Source organism: Eutrema salsugineum, unplaced genomic scaffold, assembly GCF_000478725.1.
Source record: "Eutrema salsugineum unplaced genomic scaffold, Eutsalg1_0 scaffold_12, whole genome shotgun sequence".
Classification (NCBI taxonomy): domain Eukaryota; kingdom Viridiplantae; phylum Streptophyta; class Magnoliopsida; order Brassicales; family Brassicaceae; genus Eutrema; species Eutrema salsugineum.
The window spans coordinates 4,215,552-4,228,910 of NW_006256895.1; the positions used below are offsets into that span (position 1 = coordinate 4,215,552).

General features: G+C 41.3%; 1 non-coding gene across 1 annotated transcript; it reads left to right on the forward strand.

The window, feature by feature from the left end:
• Positions 1-13,253: 13,253 nt before the first annotated feature.
• On the forward strand, positions 13,254-13,359 carry LOC112089550. Its single transcript, XR_002901188.1, has one exon. It is a non-coding gene; the product is annotated as a small nucleolar RNA R71 (small nucleolar RNA).

A 13,359-nucleotide genomic window follows, 5' to 3' on the forward strand; every position in this document is an offset into this window, starting at 1 on the left:
GCGTAGGCAGACCATCGGTCATGCTTAGGAAATGATAAAGACAATAAATAAAGTCAAAGAAGTAATAAAAACAGTTCAAAAACGATTCGGTTCCCTTGACTGACTCTTCGAATACTTAGCCGAATCGGACTCTTGAACTCCCGTCCCACGAACCAAGCACCGGCTGAACCATGGTCATGAGGATGGTGCGGCCCTTAACCTCGTTAAAACCCCACCCGGTAAACTCAATGGGACAACCCCAAGTGTAAGGAAAAGAGTATTAAGGAACACACCTGACCGAGTTAGCAAGTACCTTGGTGCGTAAGAACGGTCTTGGGATAGGCACCTGGTTCCATGTCTTGGCTCGTTCCTTGGTTCTTTAGCCTGATGAGCAAAATCTGGACGGCGTCCGCGAGCGTTCTGGTGCGTGACCGGGTCATTGGGCCGTCTAGTACGACGACGGCCGTCTCGTTAACCTCCTCTTCGATCTGTGGTTCATCTTCACGGTCCATGATCATATCAAGTGTAATGCCCCGACCGTGAGCTATGACGGCCGGAAAACCCAAGTCACGATATGTACCAAAGATCGACTCGAGATGAGAATGGGGACCAAGAGAAGCGTTTTTTGTCAAGACAGATTTGAGTTTGGCCGAGCAGTTCCAATTTTAGCCGAGGAAAACTGAACCCTGGCCGTGAAATCAGAGTTATGGTCGGGAAGGAAACCACATAACAGAAGACGTGTAGGCACAGCTTCCAAGGATTATGGCCGACAAAACCTGGTAGAGTAGGTTGGCTAGCGATGGATTCTCTTAAGTCAGGGCATGTGTCAGACACATGTCACGAGACAGTGCTGCCACCCAGCGTGAATCAATCCGAGACAGGTGCACTAACTATAGATTTCCCTATAAATACCCGAACCTTTCAGCCATTTTTCTCACTTCTGTGCTAAACTTTAGAGAGAGAAAGTGAAACAAGCGCGGAGGCGTTTTCCAGCAAAAGATGTATCGCGGTAGCTAGCGGGAACGGGAACGGTTGGTAAGCTTTAGATTTTGGTTGTGTAAAAATCTAAAATTACCTTAGGCTCGAATTTTACGTAGACAATGTCTATAGATCCAAAGGAAGTCTCGAATGAGCGAGCAGGGGATCTAAAGCGTTGGTCTGAAAAAGGTGAGTTCTGAACTCAGGGATGGTGTTGGGGTTAACATGATGGGTTTGGGTCTAGAGGCACTGGGTTTGTGTCTGTACGCCAAATTCATGTATGAGCACAGTGAAGTGGTAAGGGCTTTAATGTCCAGAGGGTTACATAGTTTTAAGGGTAAAACAATTGAACCATGCATTTTTGTGATGTGAATATCCCGAGGGTTAGGTAGTTTCCAGGGGTGAAACTATCAAACTGGATATTGTGTGGTAAGAATAACTAGAGGATCTATTAGTTTTCTGGGATAAAACTAACAGATCAGGAATTTTAGTAACGAAACCCGTGAATGCTTAGTAAGAGGTTACTGTTGCATGTTATGTTGTGTGGTTTATTTACACTTGTGAAATGTAGAAAAATGGGAAGAGACTCCCATTTATAAGCCTGGAGGGTTACTTGGGTCGCTACCTCGGCCACGTGTTGTACAGAGGTACGATAGCAGGACCATTGTCAAGTGAGGATAAGGGGTCAAGTGGTGTTGGCCTAGGAGCCTGTGTGGTGATATAGGTTGCCGCAGCCACTGAATGGGGGAGTGTCTGAGCTATAAGAGGCCTCGAGTTGAGAACTAGATGAGAAATGGATGCATGCATGATTGGTTTTCGTGGTTGTAGTCAAAATAGCTTCCGCATGTGTACTGATGAGTTGATTCATTCTTGTTTGCTTGGTAATTTATTGCTTGAATGTTTGGGGAATCGGGAAGGGGTTTAATGTGTTTTAGACCCGGAGCTCACTGAGTATTGCTAGAATACTAATGACTCATTTTGTTTTGTAGGTGAACCTTAGTCGGGAAAGCAAATGGGGCACGGAACGTTAGGATACCTGAGAAGTGTTGCGTTGGCTTTTGCAAAGGATCCGGTTAGCAACTGATAACACCGTATTTGTACTCATTTTCACTATTGATTTTAAATGTTTTTTTTAAGGTTTTAATCTTAGGAACTTTTATTATGTTTTCTCTATATTTGAATGTTCATGCTTTAGAAACAAGTTGCGACTTTAGAGATGAGTGTAAGGAGACTCTGAGCAAGGTAGAGACTTCCAGAATCAAATTTGACTAAGTCCACAATGCTGTGCGAGATAGGACTGCAAGTTGGACATGAAGTGGAACCATGTTGCACATGTGTTCGCAAATGAGACCAACTTGGGCGTGCGACTTGGGCAAGGAAGTGACCATCTCGCACATCAGGCACCAGACCCAACTGAGCCGGGTCAGTACCCAGTTTGTCTTGGGCTGACCCGGTCCAAGACCCTTAGTATAAATATTTTTTGGGAGAAAAACCATAGACACCTTATCTTCTATCTTGTTTTCTCTTAGTTTTTTTTTTCCTTTTTAGTGTAAAACGACCTTGATTAAGAGATATCTGGCAGATTTAGTCATCTAAAAGCTGTTTCTTATCATTGCATCATCTCATCTCTGCTTCTAATCATGATTAACATTACCTCTTGCAAAGGAAATGGTGTGTTCTTCATGATTAGTGAGTAGTCATCTTTTAAGCTTCTAGATGTGTAGATTAGGGTGCTTAGATGTTTGATGTATGATGTTTAAGTTCTAGATTTTCATTTCCTTTCCTTAGTTAGCTGCTCTTAAAGCTTGATCTTTGCACATCACTCTGATCTAGACCTTAAGCATTTCTCCACCCACAAGGTGTTTGATGAAATGCTTGAAAGAGCTAAGCTAAGGGTTTATGCCTTTTTCATCAAGATAGTGATAGTTAAATGCATAAATGACATATTAGAACTTTTTCTTAATGCTCATTGATTCATATTTCACAAAATGAGAATTTGGTTTGAAAATGGCTTAGTGTAGAGGTTAATGCCTTCATGAGAGGATTAGTCTAATTTATAGTTCTAAGTTAATTGGTTTTGAGATCATGTGACTACTTGTTGCATCTTTCTGTGTAAGATTCCGGGTTCTCTTAAGTAGAAACTGTCTGGTCATCATTAGACTTGAAACTTTATGCTTGTTGATTGCTTGATCTTGCTTAAGGTGAATTAATCTTGACTAAGTGGTTTGCCAAAGGATTATTGTCATGGGAATGAATTAATCTGCTTTTGAAGTCTAGACTAAAGAGTAACAAATGTTTCATTATGTTCTTAGGATCATGGATCAACATTGAAAGCACCCTAATCAATGATCACATCTAGAGGTTTATCTTTTATCATTTGCTTAATCGTCTTCTTTCTTTGTTTATCTTGCTTGTTTAGTTCATTAATCCTTGCTTCTTTGTTTCTTGTTTATGTTTTCCCTTGTTACTTTGTTATCACCAAACCCATCTTTATTCAGCTTGACTTAAAGACTTATCACATAAACTAGTGCCTAACTACCACACATTTTGATTGATACCCTTTATGCTACAACAGCAAAGGGATTGATAACCATTATTAAGAGCTAAAAACTCTTAGTTATCAAATGGCACCGTTGCCATATTGTGTGGGGATTGTTAGCATTAGTGTCTGATATAGTTTTTGAGATTAACTTAGAATACAAAGAGAAAGAGCTGTCTTTGTTTGTTCTACTGATTCCCTTTCAAGTTCTGTCTTTGTTTTCAGGTGTATGATCCCAAGAGGTTAACTAAGAATACAAAGAGAAAGAGCTGCTCACTTGGAAACATTGGGAATGGATCAGCAGGTTGGGATTGAGCAACAGGCTCAAGAAGATGATCAGGGTCAAGGAGCTGGTAATGGAGCTAATGGGAATAGAGGTCAAGTTCCCCAAGGTCAGGTCCATCAGGGACAAGCTCAGGGTAATCAGAACCAAGACAGGCCTCAGGTTAATCAACAAGAACCCCACCCAAACCCACCCAGACGTCAAGAGCATCAACAGGTCTATGTAGGAGAAAATGACCGATCCAATGCACACCAATACAGAGCCAGGAAGTGTTGGAGTTTTAGGCAGTTCTCAACCCCTTTCAGCTGTGGAAGAAGAGCAAGAACCCCACATCAACTATGGTCATAAGGCTTAAAATGAAGAGGCTTCCATTACAATAGAAGATATCTTGCTCACATGGTCTCCTACACTAAGTGAGTTAGAGCTGATCAACAACATGGGTGATGTTCCTAATTCACAAGAAAAGAACCTTGAGCATGGATCTTCTTCTCAAGACTTTACTCTCACTCCTTGGAAAGATGCTGATGGATCTATGACATATAAGCTGGATTGTAATGGGAAGTCAGGACCATTTGCTGAACTCAGGACAGGTCTCACAAAGGCAATCATTGACAAGGATCCTGATGGTATTCAAGATCTGATGCAAAAGGGTCTCAAGATGTAGCTTAAAAAGAAAGGGTCTACGGGTTCTAAAGGGATACACACCTCAGCTTTCATGATCAAGACCATTGAAATGCTAAAGAGCATCAGTGCTCCTCCTAACCCCAATTAAGAACAGGTTTGCAAAGTCAATCTTAGTGACTTTAAACAAAGTGCTCTTGGGAGACACCCCAAGCTTATCCTTGTATATACTTCTTTTTAATCTTTTCTCTTCTTTCTTTTTATATTTTAGGATGTTTTGATGGGTTTTGTGAGTTGTTTTCAGGTCCCAAGTGACTTATGGAAGCTGTGGTTCAAGAACAAAGTCCAATGGGGTCTGTGAGAAGGCTGAGAAAGGACATAAGGCATGAAAGCTTGAGAGGCACCTGGTGTGCTACATCGGTGTACGAGTTGGACAAGGCCAGGTCCCATCTAGCACACCTGTTCGTAAATCACACCTACATGGGTGTGCGAGTCCGTTCTCCCCTGATCCAAGTAGCACTCCTGTTCGTAAATCACACCTACATGGGTGTGTGAGTCAGTTCCCCCCTGATCCAAGTAGCACACCTGTTCACAAATCACACCTAAATGGGTATGGGAGTCAGTTCTCCCCTGATCCAAGTAGCAAACATGCTCGCAAAGCAGACCTACATGGGTGAGCGGGTTGGTGTCTTCTAGGGCCATGTAGCAGCACCAAAGAAGGCCAGAACTTTCAAGAAGCTTTATGTGCGACTTTGGTGTGTGAGATAGGAAGGACAGCAGCCCATATCGCACAACTGAAGAAAGCCAAGCTTTATGTGTGAATTGGGTGTGCGAGTTGGTCCAAGAAAAGTCCATGTCGCACAAGGGAGTTCAGGCCAAGCAAAACCCATCTCCAGTGATGGCTAGCCTCACCTGGTGCAGATACTCACTCCACCTTTGCATAAGAACCACACCAGGTATCACTCCAAACACTTGTAAATGGGCATTTGGAAATTTTCTTTCTTTTTTGCATTTTATGTTTGATTTTTCCTCTTTATCGTGCTTTTATAACACAGAGGACTTTGTTGTTTAAGTGTAGGGGAGAGGCTTTGTGTTTACTAATCATGTTTTCTATGTTCTTATTTTCTCTTTTGCATTTTGAGTCTCATTTGATCATGCATAGCATTTAAGTGCATAGAAAAACCAAAAAAAAAATTGAAAAATCTGAAAAATTTTCACAAAAAATGTTCATTTAGTTGCATTCACATTTTTAGGATTGAGTCTAGTTGCATAATCATGTAGGTTGCATCATTTTCATGGGAGTAATGTTAGGTTTCTTTGAGAGAGAATCATCTTAAGAACTTTAATTCATGGCCCTAGTAATAAATTCTCTATTGCTTGCAAAACTGGTATGAAATCAAGGGTGAACCATGCTTGGAACTGATGTCTCAATTATTCTGTGTTAAGTTGGATCCAGTTGTGATTAACTCTAGCCTTGCTGATATGTTCATAATTTGCATCATTTAGGTTGCATAATTAATTCCAATTCATGTTTTATTCCATGCATTTTAGGTCCTTAGGGTTTGTTTTAGAACTTAGGAGATGCATTAGGTCCCAATGAGTCTTTGCATGTTTTGAGTGTTTATCAAGTCTATTTGGAGCTGAAAAGATAAATCCAGGAGGTGGAATGGTGATCAGGGCTTGAAAAATGGTGAACTTGTGTTTTTGGAGGTTATCGGCCATTCTCGCGTAACAGGAAGGTTTTTACCGGCCATTTTCATGTACCGCGGATAGACATTATCGGCCAAAACGCATACCGGCTAAAGGATCTCTCGGCCAAAATCTCCGGGTGCAAACACGTTTCCGAAATCGCCTGTCCGGGGAACCTTCCGGTCCGATTCAGATGTCGGGTGCTTCACAGAGGTTGGAGAGGATTGGATCATGGATTCATAGCAAGTGGAATCATGGAATTCGGACGCGTGAGCAGAGAGTTAAGCTCGTCGGAAGAAACCCCTGTCTCGCTGCTGTTTTGGACAAAGCCGATAAGCTCTGAAGAATGCGAAGGACGGTGCATTTCCAGGCCGATTCAGTTTCCGAGGCCTTCATGCGAATCAGAGACATTTGAGTCCTCTTTCCAGAACATCTGAGAGCATTCAATTCGAAGCTATGAGAAGGAAGATACGGTCTCCGGAATGGACACATGTATAGACGGCTCTCTCTGATCGTGTAAATGCATTGCAAAGATGAGCCCTCCAGGAAGCCTTCCACTTCCCAAGCACCGAAGCTTCCTTCACCAAAGTTCGAGATATATGAGTCCTCTGTCCTCTGCATCCAGAATCACTCAATTCGAACAAGTATATCGTGAGTTACACCCTCCGGAATGCGAAGTGGTCCAGACAGCCCTGAATGACTAAGTTAAACGTGCCGCGATGGAATGCCACGGTCCACACTTGGCCGTGGCAACTTTTGCACACCCTCGGCCTGAATGCCACGGTCTATGACTTGACCGTGGCAACTTCTGCAAACCTTCGGCGATTGGCACGATCTTAATGCCACGGTCTAGGACTTGACCGTGGCAACTTCTGCAAACCTTCAGCGATTGGCACGATCTTCATGCCACGGTCTGGGACTTGACCGTGGCAAACAAACACCTGGCTGGGAAAGACTTTACAAGCATGCGGGTTTTGACACGGTCTGAATGCCACAGTCTGGGACTTGACCGTGGCAACTTTTACACATCTTCGGCGTTTGACACGATGACTTGCCACGGGTTTTGGGACAAGGCTTGTTAGACCGTGGCATCAAAATGCATCCAAGAATACGCGAGAAAGCTTTGACACGGTCAGGTTGCCACGGCCATACCAAGAACACACTTGACCGTGGCAAACCCATCTTCACCCACCAAGACCGGGTCAGTACCCGGTTTGTTCCGGGTTGACCCGGTTCGCCCAAGGACCCTATATATTGTTTTTAGACCTAATTTGGAGAACACCTTTTATCTACTTTTAGTTTCTTTTCCTCTTTGGTGAAAAAACCACTTGATACACCTTGTTTTTAGAGTTTAATATCGATTTGAAGTTTCTTTTCATCTTGTTCCATCATTTCTTATCATCAAATCACACTTCTAATCATGATTAACAACACATCTTGCAAAGGATCTAGTGTGTTGATCATGATTAGTGAGTAATCCCATATTAAGGTCTTAGATACGTAGATTAGGGTGCTTAAGTGGTAGATTAGTGAGCATAGGGGTTAGATCATGCATATTCCATTCTCTACAACTTGTTCTCTATGCTAGATTCATACAAATCATATGTGGTCTAGATTCTGGGCATTTCATTCACCAAAAGTGTTTGATGAAATGCCTGAACCAAAGTTGTTAGAGGTTTAAGTGTTATTCATCATGGAAATGATTGTTTATATGCTTAAATGACAGATTAAACTGATTCTTAATGCTTGTTAACTCATGTTTCACTGATGATGATTGGGTTAGAAACTGTTTTAGCATAGGTGTTAATACCTTCATGAGAGGATTAACTTAATTAAAGATGTTTATGTTGAATGGTTTGCTTGATTATATGATTCATTAGCTCATTAGTTTATCACTGAAGGCACCCTAATCCACTATCATGTATAAGACCTTTCTCATCATCATTCATACATTCTCATCATTTGTCATTGTTTAGTTCTTGTTTAATCATTCCATCAGTCTTTAATCCTGTTTAAGTTTGTAGTTGTCTCTAGATAATAAAAACTCACTCTTGTTTGCTTGAATTAAGAACCTGATCACATAGTTTAGTGTCTAACACCACATCTGGATAAATAAACCTCTTTGTGCTACTTTGACAAGGGGATTGCTAGCCCTGAGACGAAACTGAGGAAACAACTCGTAGCCTCATTCCCGCGGTCGGAACTCACGTGACCGTGGCCAACAAGCTTCCAGCCGCGGTCGTGAGCCTCCTGACCGCGGCAAAGCCCTCTTCACCCGTGGTCGTGAAGCTTCTACCCGCGGCCAGCACTCCTTCAGATGCCTTTCAGCCCTTTTCCACTCATACAGGTCAATGCTCATTTGATACATCTGCTGGGATGGTCAAAACCCCTCTTCAGAAACAAACGGTGTATGCTATCAGCTCCAAAACATCTCAAGAAGAAAATGAGGTACTCTCTTGCAACATAGTTTTAGCATATGAGGATGAATATGAAGGGAACTACCTCGAAGAGGAAGACTATCGTCTGTTAATAGAAGGAGGCAATCCAGACAAAATGGTGGAATTAAGAGCACCAATATCCAGAGAAAGGCTCGTTGAATTCAACAAGTTTGTGAAATCAATCCCTCTTTACACAGGTTTCGATGATATATGGCACCTTGATTGTTTGCAAGTTTTCTTTAGGTACAGCAAGGAGACAAAGGAGGATATTCGAACCTACTTTGGGAGGGCCAGACGTCTGACTATCCCAGAACATCACCTGATGCTGCTGTTTATTTAATCCACCTCCAAAGACCGGAAGAGTGCAGCCACTACACCAACAAAATCAGCAAGGAGAAGCTCGACGAATTCAATGATGTGGTTCGAAATTTACCTGAAGGAATCACGTTTGCCAGAGCTTGCAAGGACTTCATGATAGGCCACTATTTCTCTGAGAGCAAAGAATCAATCCCTGAGATAGAGGACTTGTTCAATCATGCCAGAAGAGGTAAACCTATTCGAACACTTCATAAAATAGAAGGTATAGGTCAGTTTCTTATCTCTTGTTCTATTAGAGGAGAAATGTTTAAAAACGTGCTATGTGATTCTGGAGCTTGTCTTAACATGATGTCCAAGGCAATTGCTTTGAGACTTGGTATTAGACACCTGCGCAGGACTAGAGCAAAGATTAGCCTAGCTGATGATTCAAATGCAACACCTCAAGGAATAGCTCATGAAATTCCTTTGAGAATAGCAGATTGCATAGTGCCTGTCGACTTCTACATTGTCGAGACGAGAGATGCAACATATCCAATGATTCTGGGATGGTCTTTTCTAGCAACTTCCGGAGCTATAATGGACTGGCCAAACCGGAGGATTTCATTTGCTAATATCGACAAAGATGTCTTCACAGAAGCTGTTCCATACAACAGCAAAGCAAGAAAACGTTCTGCAGCAAAAGAGTTTGAAGAAGAACTTTGGAGTGACGAAGAACCTGCTAAGCTAAGCAAGGAGATGTCGAAAAAGACTTGTCTGAGGACAAGGTCTTCTTCTTTGGAATAAGTCACGTCCAACACCAAAAGTCGAGCTAAACGACTTAAAACAGATGCGTTTAATGGGAGGCAACCCATATAGGTATTGTTTTCTTTAGAATTTTTCTTTCTTTTACTTTTGATCTTTTTCTTTTTCTTAGTTTCAGGTGTTTCTTATAAAACAAAAAAGTCAAAAAAACAAAAAAAAACCAGAAAAAAACCAAAAAGAAGGATGGTACCTGACTGCTCGGCCTAGCAGGAAGCAAGAAGAGGCCGCGATATAAGCCCACGCGGTCGCAGACGTTCTGACCGCGGGAAACCCATCATCGACCGCGGTCGCATGAATATGACCGTGGCCAAGTGCTTGTTTGCCGCGGTCGTGCAGCCCCTGACCGCGGCACTTGGTCGTTGACATCCAAACCCGACCCAAACCACCCCTTTCACACCATTCCACCTCACCAATCACCCTCCACCTCATTCATCACCCTCCACCACCTTCATCACCACCTAATCTCCTTCCCAAACCCCGGATCCAGGTAAGTTCTCTTTGTCCTTACCAATTCGATTATCTATGCATTTTTCTCATCCAATCTCGACTTGTTTCACACTGAGGACAGTGTGATTTAAGTCTGGGGGAGGATTTCATCCCTTTCTAACCACCTTTCTTTCATGAGTCTTGCATTATCTACACTTTTTGCATTTTCCTTAAAGTTTTTCAAAATCGGTTTTCAAAACAAAATACGTTTTAAAAGGGAATGGTGAACATGAATCAATGATAGTTGACTGTGTGCTTTAGACTGTTCCTAGTGACTTGCTCATTCATGATTTAGGACTAGACTAGGCGGTAGCTAAGCACATTTGAAACGAAGTACCCCAGAGGAATTTGAATGATTTCGATTTAGATGAAGGGATACATTAGCTCTGTTTTAGTTGGACTTAATTTGGACTTAATTTTCTCATTGAAGCATTAGACCAGGGAAACGAATCATACATTCAGGACTCCTTTATCCTTTTACCACTCTCTGTTGATCTTGAATGGCTAGTTCATCTTTAACTAGTTCCCCACCTTAACCAATCCTCTTTCAAACCACATGCACTCTTGTTTTCTATTGTCTTATATGCAGATAAGTGCAAAAACGTTGGAGAGAAAGAGGAATGACGCAGTTTTCAGTCACCAAGGACAAAGACCTGCGATTTGCCGGAAAAGTTCCCGGAAGGATTCAACACAAGAGGAAGCTCAGTTTGCCTTAGAAAAATCTCAAATTTTGGTACAATCTCGTCCTCTAATCTCTCTCTCTTTAAAAGGCATTTCCTTCTCAAAAAAAAAAAAAAAAATCCGAAAATAAGAAAAAAAAGGAAATAAAAGCCTTAGAGAGTCTAGAGAGGTCGAATTTTAAGTCCCAAGGCAACTGAAGTTTGATTTTATGGAGTTTTTGGAGATTGTTTTCTGATTCCCGGAAAGAATCTAAGTCTGGGGGAACAGCTGTTTACAACAAAGGAGGAAGGATTATGCAACAACATTTGGCAAGAAGAAGTGACTGAAAACTGTGGTCATCAACAGGTCCTTATCTCTCTTGCTGTTTTGCATATTATCTTGCATCCTCCAGATCTTCAGGTAACCCGAAACACTTTAACTCCACCACTTAAATAGCCCTTTAATGCCAAACGTCGTCTACCCTGGATGATGTCTTTAATGAGAACTCACTATTGAACTTAATGAATGTAGAGAGCTAGTTGACTGAAATCAAGATTTAAATTGTTTACGTTTTGCATGACGGAAAAAGTGGACTAGTATCTCTTGTGCATTAGTGAGAGATTTCTAGACTAAGTTGTGGATTGATGCACTATCTTTGGTCCTAGTTTAGGAGTTCATGTCTATGAGATTTGTCCATTCCCTATTTTTGTTTTCACTTAACCAGTTTAGGCTTTTGCTTTGTTTGAGGACAAACAAAGGTTTAAGTCTGGGGGAGTTGATAACACCGTATTTTGACCACTTTTATGGATCATTTTGAAATACTTTTTCTATGTTTTTAATTGCTCATTCCCCGCGGTCAGAGCACTCCCGACCGCGGCAAACCAACTCCGAGCCAAAAAAGCCCATTTCTGAAGCCCACATATGGAGAAACCCTAAGTGACGTCCAGAGAGGTCTTGAGCATTATAAATACATGTCTTAGGAACCCTAAATCATGTAACCTTAGAGAACCGAATTATTTACTTCATACTTTCATTGTTTTTGCTTTAGCTTTTAGGGAGAGAGAGATTTGTTCTCTTGAACCCTTGTTCTTTCTTTTTCAATTTCGGTTTCTATTCTACTTCTTAATACTATATCTTTGATTTCGTTCATTATGTCTGAGTAGTTTTATTGTTGGGATTAAGGGATTTTCGATGGGGATTTATATGTTCGATGAGGATTCCATGAGCTTTTGAGCCGAATCTTAGAACTTTTTCTTCTGAATTCGTTTTTCCTGCATGAGAGTAGCGTCATGAACTACAATCTGATCCAGATGCTTGGTGACAAGAAAGTGTTCATCAGGTGTCAGATCTAGTTTGGGAGAGCAAAACAAACATAGGAGTGGAAACCTACCTATGGGCGATTTGTGAATTAGGACGAGTCTTAAACATAATGCATCTCTTCTCTTCCAGGGCCAGAGTGGAAACCTACTGGTCAGGGTTGAGAGAGATAGTTGTCTATGATCACGACAGTGGCGTATTCATACGTCCGTGACTCCAGTTCGAAAAGTTTAAGCTAAGATCTTACCAATTTACTCTCTAGCAATGTTTTGAATCGTTCGTACCCCTGAGAAAACTTCCCTGAAGCCCAACGCCTTCTTCCTTATTGATTTACACTGATTTTTCTTTAAAGCTTTAGTTCATATTGTCTTTCCTTTTTAGTTCATTTTCATTTAAGCATTAGAATATCAGTTTTTATCATTTTTAGTCATTTTCATTAAGTTTAGTTATTACGTCATTTAATTCTCGTATTCTCTTTTAATATTTCGTTTTTACATTTTAAACACACTACCAAACCCCCACTAAACCGTTTTTGTTCTAGACTTCCTTACTTTAACTTATTTCAAAGGCTTTTTGCAAGAAAAGATCCTCCTTCCCTGTGGATTCGATCCCTAAGTACTACAATCGATCAACTGTGCACTTGCGGCTATTGATTTCAATTAGGGTAAAACATGACAACCCTCGACACACCGACAACCACCACATCAATGAGAGATTGTTGAATTTGGCACCAGAGTTCCTAAAGTTGTTGTTGAAAGCTGGACTAAATTGATTATGATATGCCTGGGCTCCCATAAAATTGATTTCTTCCTCTTGGTACATGTCATCTTCTTCATATCTTCCATCTTCCTCATTTCCTACAGCAGTATCACAAGAATGTATATTCTTATTTTGAGACTTAAGAAGTTGATTTACCATGCTTTTTAGCTCAGCAATCTCCCTTGATTAATGACTAGTAATAATCTTCTTTGATCTGTCATACTCAGGGTTGTTGTTGCTGTTAGCTACAGCCAGATTTTCGATGAGTGCTCTCCCTTGTGGTATGGTTTTTGAACTGAAATCTCCATTGCTGGCAGTGTCAAGAGAAAGTTGATACTTCTGCTGAAGTCCTCTGTAGAAGGTGCTTAGCAGGTTTGCTCCAGAGAAACCATGATGAGGGTAGTCTCTCTCATACTCTTTGAATCGCTTCCAGGCTTCATAGAATGATTCTATTGGGCCTTGTTGGAAACTTTGTATCTTGTTTCTCAGCT